This window comes from Pithys albifrons, chromosome 4 (assembly GCF_047495875.1).
Source record: "Pithys albifrons albifrons isolate INPA30051 chromosome 4, PitAlb_v1, whole genome shotgun sequence".
Lineage (NCBI taxonomy): Eukaryota > Metazoa > Chordata > Aves > Passeriformes > Thamnophilidae > Pithys > Pithys albifrons.
This window is the reverse complement of record NC_092461.1, coordinates 32,873,552-32,880,527: the sequence shown is the minus strand read 5'-3', so window position 1 is coordinate 32,880,527 and position 6,976 is coordinate 32,873,552.

Below are 6,976 nucleotides of genomic sequence, written 5' to 3'. Positions count from 1 at the left end.
GTAGCACTTTGCTCGTTGAGCTTCCTATAAGGAATAACAGTGCTTTGCACCGTGAAAGCAAGCTCCACTCCTGGAGTTTTAGATGCATATGATTTACTTTCCAAAACCATAAGAAATATGTGCCCTGATGTCTCCTGTCTGTCAGAAATCAAGAGTTTCACGTGTTAGAAGAGCAAAGGTGCTCTTTGCGATACGAGCTTCCCCTAAGGAACAAGGTTGTTTTTCACCGAGAAAGAAAGCTCCAGACCTGCATTCTCGAATGCATATGATTCACTTATCAAAGCCATAGGAAATGTGTGTCCTTATGCCTTCTGTCTTGCAAGAATCAGCTGTTTCTCTTGTTAGCAACGAAAAGTTGGACTTTGCGAGATGAACATCCCTTAAGAAACGAGGTTGTTTCTCGCCGAGAAAGAAAGATCCGGTCCTGGATTCTCAGATGCATATTATTCACTTACCAAAGCCATAAGAAATGTGTGTCCTTATGCCTTCTGTCTTGCAAGAATCAGCTGTTTCTCTTGTTAGCAACGAAAAGTTGCACTTTGCGTGATGAGCTTCCCCTAAGGAACAAGGTTGTTTTTCATCCAGAAAGAAAGATCCAGTCCTGGATTCTCAGATGCATATTATTCACTTACCAAAGCCATAAGAAATGTGTGTCCTTATGCCTTCTGTCTTGCAAGAATCAGCTGTTTCTGTGGTTAGCAACGAAAAGTTGCACTTTGCGAGATGAGCTTCCCCTAAGGAACAAGATTGTTTTTCACCGAGAAAGAGAGATCCAGTCCTGCATTCTCAGATGCATATTATTCACTTATCAAAGCCATAAGAAATGTGTGTCATTATGCCTTCTGTCTTGCAAGAATCAGCTGTTTCTCCTGTTAGCAACGAAAAGTTGCACTTTGCGAGATGAGCTTCCCCTAAGGAACAAGGTTGTTTTTCACCGAGGAAGAAAGATCCAGTCCTGCATTCTCAGATGCATATGATTAACTTATCAAAGACATAAGAAATGTGTGTCCTTATGCCTTCTGTCTTCAAGAATCAGCTGTTTCTCTTGTTAGCAACGAAAAGTTGCACTTTGCGAGAAGAGCTTCCCTTAAGGAACAAGGTTGTTTTTCACAGAGAAAGAAAGATCCAGGCCTGGATTCTCAGATGCATATGAGACTCTTTCTAAAGCCATAAGAAATATGTGTCCTGATACATTCTTTCTGGCAAGAATCGACTGTTTCACTTGTTAGCAGAAAAATGCTACTCTTTGCGAGCTGAATTTCCCCTAAGGAACAACTGTGCTTTGCATCCAGAAAGAGAGCTCCAGTCCTGGATTCTCTGATGCATGTGATTCACTAGCCAGAGCCATAAGAATACTGTCTCCTGATGCCTTCTGTCTGACAGGAATCGACTGTTTCACTTGTTAGCAAAGCAAAGTTGCACTTTGCTCGTTGAGCTTCCCCTAAGGAACAACAGTGCTTTGCACCGTGAAAGCAAGCTCCACTCCTGGAGTTTTAGATGCATATGATTTACTTTCCAAAACCATAAGAAATATGTGCCCTGATGTCTCCTGTCTGTCAGAAATCAAGAGTTTCACGTGTTAGAAGAGCAAAGGTGCTCTTTGCGATACGAGCTTCCCGTACGTAACAACTGTGTTTTTCACCAAGAAAGAAAGCTCCAGACCTGCATTCTCGAATGCATATGATTCACTTATCAAAGCCATAAGAAATGTGTGTCCTTATGCCTTCTGTCTTGCAAGAATCAGCTGTTTCTCCTGTTAGCAACGAAAAGTTGGACTTTGCGAGATGAACATCCCTTAAGGAACGAGGTTGTTTATCGCCGAGAAAGAAAGATCCGGTCCTGGATTCTCAGATGCATATTATTCACTTACCAAAGCCATAAGAAATGTGTGTCCTTATGCCTTCTGTCTTGCAAGAATCAGCTGTTTCTCTTGTTAGCAACGAAAAGTTGCACTTTGCGAGATGAGCTTCCCCTAAGGAACAAGGTTGTTTTTCACCGAGAAAGAAAGATCCGGTCCTGGATTCTCAGATGCATATTATTCACTTATCAAAGCCATAAGAAATGTGTGTCCTTATGCCTTCTGTCTTGCAAGAATCAGCTGTTTCTCTTGTTAGCAACGAAAAGTTGCACTTTGCGAGATGAGCTTCCCCTAAGGAACAAGGATGTTTTTCATCCAGAAAGAAAGATCCAGTCCTGGATTCTCAGATGCATATTATTCACTTACCAAAGCCATAAGAAATGTGTGTCCTTATGCCTTCTGTCTTGCAAGAATCAGCTGTTTCTCCTGTTAGCAACGAAAAGTTGCACTTTGCGAGATGAGCTTCCCCTAAGGAACAAGGTTGTTTTTCACCGAGAAAGAAAGATCCAGTCCTGCATTCTCAGATGCATATGATTAACTTATCAAAGACATAAGAAATGTGTGTCCTTATGCCTTCTGTCTTGCAAGAATCAGCTGTTTCTCTTGTTAGCAACGAAAAGTTGCACTTTGCGAGAAGAGCTTCCCTTAAGGAACAAGGTTGTTTTTCGCAGAGAAAGAAAGATCCAGGCCTGGATTCTCAGATGCATATGAGACTCTTTCTAAAGCCATAAGAAATATGTGTCCTGATACATTCTTTCTGGCAAGAATCGACTGTTTCACTTGTTAGCAGAAAAATGCTACTCTTTGCGAGCCGAATTTCCCCTAAGGAACAACTGTGCTTTGCATCCAGAAAGAGAGCTCCAGTCCTGGATTCTCTGATGCATGTGATTCACTAGCCAGAGCCATAAGAATACTGTCTCCTGATGCCTTCTGTCTGACAGGAATCGACTGTTTCACTTGTTAGCAAAGCAAAGTTGCACTTTGCTCGTTGAGCTTCCCCTAAGGAACAACAGTGCTTTGCACCGTGAAAGCAAGCTCCACTCCTGGAGTTTTAGATGCATATGATTTACTTTGCAAAACCATAAGAAATATGTGCCCTGATGTCTCCTGTCTGTCAGAAATCAAGAGTTTCACGTGTTAGAAGAGCAAAGGTGCTCTTTGCGATACGAGCTTCCCCTAAGGAACAAGGTTGTTTTTCACCGAGAAAGAAAGCTCCAGACCTGCATTCTCGTATGCATATGATTCACTTATCAAAGCCATAAGAAATGTGTGTCCTTATGCCTTCTGTCTTGCAAGAATCAGCTGTTTCTCTTGTTAGCAACGAAAAGTTGCACTTTGCGTGATGAGCTTCCCCTAAGGAACAAGGTTGTTTTTCATCCAGAAAGAAAGATCCAGTCCTGGATACTCAGATGCATATTATTCACTTACCAAAGCCATAAGAAATGTGTGTCCTTATGCCTTCTGTCTTGCAAGAATCAGCTGTTTCTCTTGTTAGCAACGAAAAGTTGCACTTTGCGAGATGAGCTTCCCCTAAGGAACAAGGTTGTTTTTCATCCAGAAAGAAAGATCCAGTCCTGGATTCTCAGATGCATATTATTCACTTATCAAAGACATAAGAAATGTGTGTCCTTATGCCTTCTGTCTTGCAAGAATCAGCTGTTTCTCCTGTTAGCAACGAAAAGTTGCACTTTGCGAGATGAGCTTCCCCTAAGGAACAAGGTTGTTTTTCACCGAGAAAGAAAGATCCAGTCCTGCATTCTCAGATGCATATGATTAACTTATCAAAGACATAAGAAATGTGTGTCCTTATGCCTTCTGTCTTCAAGAATCTGCTGTTTCTCTTGTTAGCAACGAAAAGTTGCACTTTGCGAGATGAGCTTCCCTTAAGGAACAAGGTTGTTTTTCGCAGAGAAAGAAAGAGCCAGGCCTGGATTCTCAGAGGCATATGAGACTCTTTCTAAAGCCATAAGAAATATGTGTCCTGATACATTCTTTCTGGCAGGAATCGACTGTTTCACTTGTTAGCAGAAAAATGCTACTCTTTGCGAGCTGAACTTCCCCTAAGGAACAACTGTGCTTTGCATCCAGAAAGAGAGCTCCAGTCCTGCATTCTCAGATGCATATGATTCACTTATCAAAGACATAAGAAATGTGTGTCCTTATGCCTTCTGTCTTCAAGAATCAGTTGTTTCTCTTGTTAGCAACGAAAAGTTGCACTTTGCGAGATGAGCTTCCCCTAAGGAACAAAGTTGTTTTTCGCCGAGAAAGAAAGATCCAGGCCTGGATTCTCAGATGCATATGAGACTCTTTCTAAAGCCATAAGAAATATGTGTCCTGATACATTCTTTCTGGCAAGAATCGACTGTTTCACTTTTTAGCAGAAATTGCCTCTCTTTGCGAGCTGAACTTCCCTAAGGAACAACTGTGCTTTGCATCCAGAAAGAGAGCTCCAGTCCTGGATTCTCTGATGCATGTGATTCACTAGCCAGAGCCATAAGAATACTGTCTCCTGATGCCTTCTGTCTGACAGGAATCGACTGTTTCACTTGTTAGCAAAGCAAAGTTGCACTTTGCTCGTTGAGCTTCCCCTAAGGAACAACAGTGCTTTGCACCGTGAAAGCAAGCTCCACTCCTGGAGTTTTAGATGCATATGATTTACTTTCCAAAACCATAAGAAATATGTGCCCTGATGTCTCCTGTCTGTCAGAAATCAAGAGTTTCACGTGTTAGAAGAGCAAAGGTGCTCTTTGCGATACGAGCTTCCCGTACGTAACAACTGTGTTTTTCACCAAGAAAGAAAGCTCCAGACCTGCATTCTCGAATGCATATGATTCACTTATCAAAGCCATAAGAAATGTGTGTCCTTATGCCTTCTGTCTTGCAAGAATCAGCTGTTTCTCCTGTTAGCAACGAAAAGTTGGACTTTGCGAGATGAACATCCCTTAAGGAACGAGGTTGTTTATCGCCGAGAAAGAAAGATCCGGTCCTGGATTCTCAGATGCATATTATTCACTTACCAAAGCCATAAGAAATGTGTGTCCTTATGCCTTCTGTCTTGCAAGAATCAGCTGTTTCTCTTGTTAGCAACGAAAAGTTGCACTTTGCGAGATGAGCTTCCCCTAAGGAACAAGGTTGTTTTTCACCGAGAAAGAAAGATCCGGTCCTGGATTCTCAGATGCATATTATTCACTTATCAAAGCCATAAGAAATGTGTGTCCTTATGCCTTCTGTCTTGCAAGAATCAGCTGTTTCTCTTGTTAGCAACGAAAAGTTGCACTTTGCGAGATGAGCTTCCCCTAAGGAACAAGGATGTTTTTCATCCAGAAAGAAAGATCCAGTCCTGGATTCTCAGATGCATATTATTCACTTACCAAAGCCATAAGAAATGTGTGTCCTTATGCCTTCTGTCTTGCAAGAATCAGCTGTTTCTCCTGTTAGCAACGAAAAGTTGCACTTTGCGAGATGAGCTTCCCCTAAGGAACAAGGTTGTTTTTCACCGAGAAAGAAAGATCCAGTCCTGCATTCTCAGATGCATATGATTAACTTATCAAAGACATAAGAAATGTGTGTCCTTATGCCTTCTGTCTTCAAGAATCAGCTGTTTCTCTTGTTAGCAACGAAAAGTTGCACTTTGCGTGATGAGCTTCCCCTAAGGAACAAGGTTGTTTTTCATCCAGAAAGAAAGATCCAGTCCTGGATTCTCAGATGCATATGATTCACTTACCAAAGCCATAAGAAATGTGTGTCCTTTAGACTTCTGTCTTGCAAGAATCAGCGGTTTCTCTTATTAGCAAAGCAAAGTTGCACTTTGCGAGATGAGCTTCGCTTAAGGAACAAAGTTGTTTTTCACCGAGAAAGAAAGATCCAGTCCTGGTTTCTCAGATGCATATGAGACTCTTTCTAAAGCCATAAGAAATATGTGTCCTGATACATTCTTTCTGGCAAGAATCGACTGTTTCACTTTTTAGCAGAAATTGCCTCTCTTTGCGAGCTGAACTTCCCCTAAGGAACAACTGTGCTTTGCATCCAGAAAGAGAGTTCCAGTCCTAGATTCTCTGATGCATGTGATTCACTAGCCAGAGCCATAAGAATACTGTCTCCTGATGCCTTCTGTCTGACAGGAATCGACTGTTTCACTTGTTAGCAAAGAAAAGTAGCACTTTGCTCGTTGAGCTTCCCATAAGGAATAACAGTGCTTTGCACCGTGAAAGCAAGCTCCACTCCTGGAGTTTTAGATGCATATGATTTACTTTCCAAAACCATAAGAAATATGTGCCCTGATGTCTCCTGTCTGTCAGAAATCAAGAGTTTCACGTGTTAGAAGAGCAAAGGTGCTCTTTGCGATACGAGCTTCCCCTAAGGAACAAGGTTGTTTTTCACCGAGAAAGAAAGCTCCAGACCTGCATTCTCGAATGCATATGATTCACTTATCAAAGCCATAGGAAATGTGTGTCCTTATGCCTTCTGTCTTGCAAGAATCAGCTGTTTCTCTTGTTAGCAACGAAAAGTTGGACTTTGCGAGATGAACATCCCTTAAGAAACGAGGTTGTTTCTCGCCGAGAAAGAAAGATCCGGTCCTGGATTCTCAGATGCATATTATTCACTTACCAAAGCCATAAGAAATGTGTGTCCTTATGCCTTCTGTCTTGCAAGAATCAGCTGTTTCTGTGGTTAGCAACGAAAAGTTGCACTTTGCGAGATGAGCTTCCCCTAAGGAACAAGATTGTTTTTCACCGAGAAAGAGAGATCCAGTCCTGCATTCTCAGATGCATATTATTCACTTATCAAAGCCATAAGAAATGTGTGTCATTATGCCTTCTGTCTTGCAAGAATCAGCTGTTTCTCCTGTTAGCAACGAAAAGTTGCACTTTGCGAGATGAGCTTCCCCTAAGGAACAAGGTTGTTTTTCACCGAGGAAGAAAGATCCAGTCCTGCATTCTCAGATGCATATGATTAACTTATCAAAGACATAAGAAATGTGTGTCCTTATGCCTTCTGTCTTCAAGAATCAGCTGTTTCTCTTGTTAGCAACGAAAAGTTGCACTTTGCGAGAAGAGCTTCCCTTAAGGAACAAGGTTGTTTTTCGCAGAGAAAGAAAGATCCAGGCCTGGATTCTCA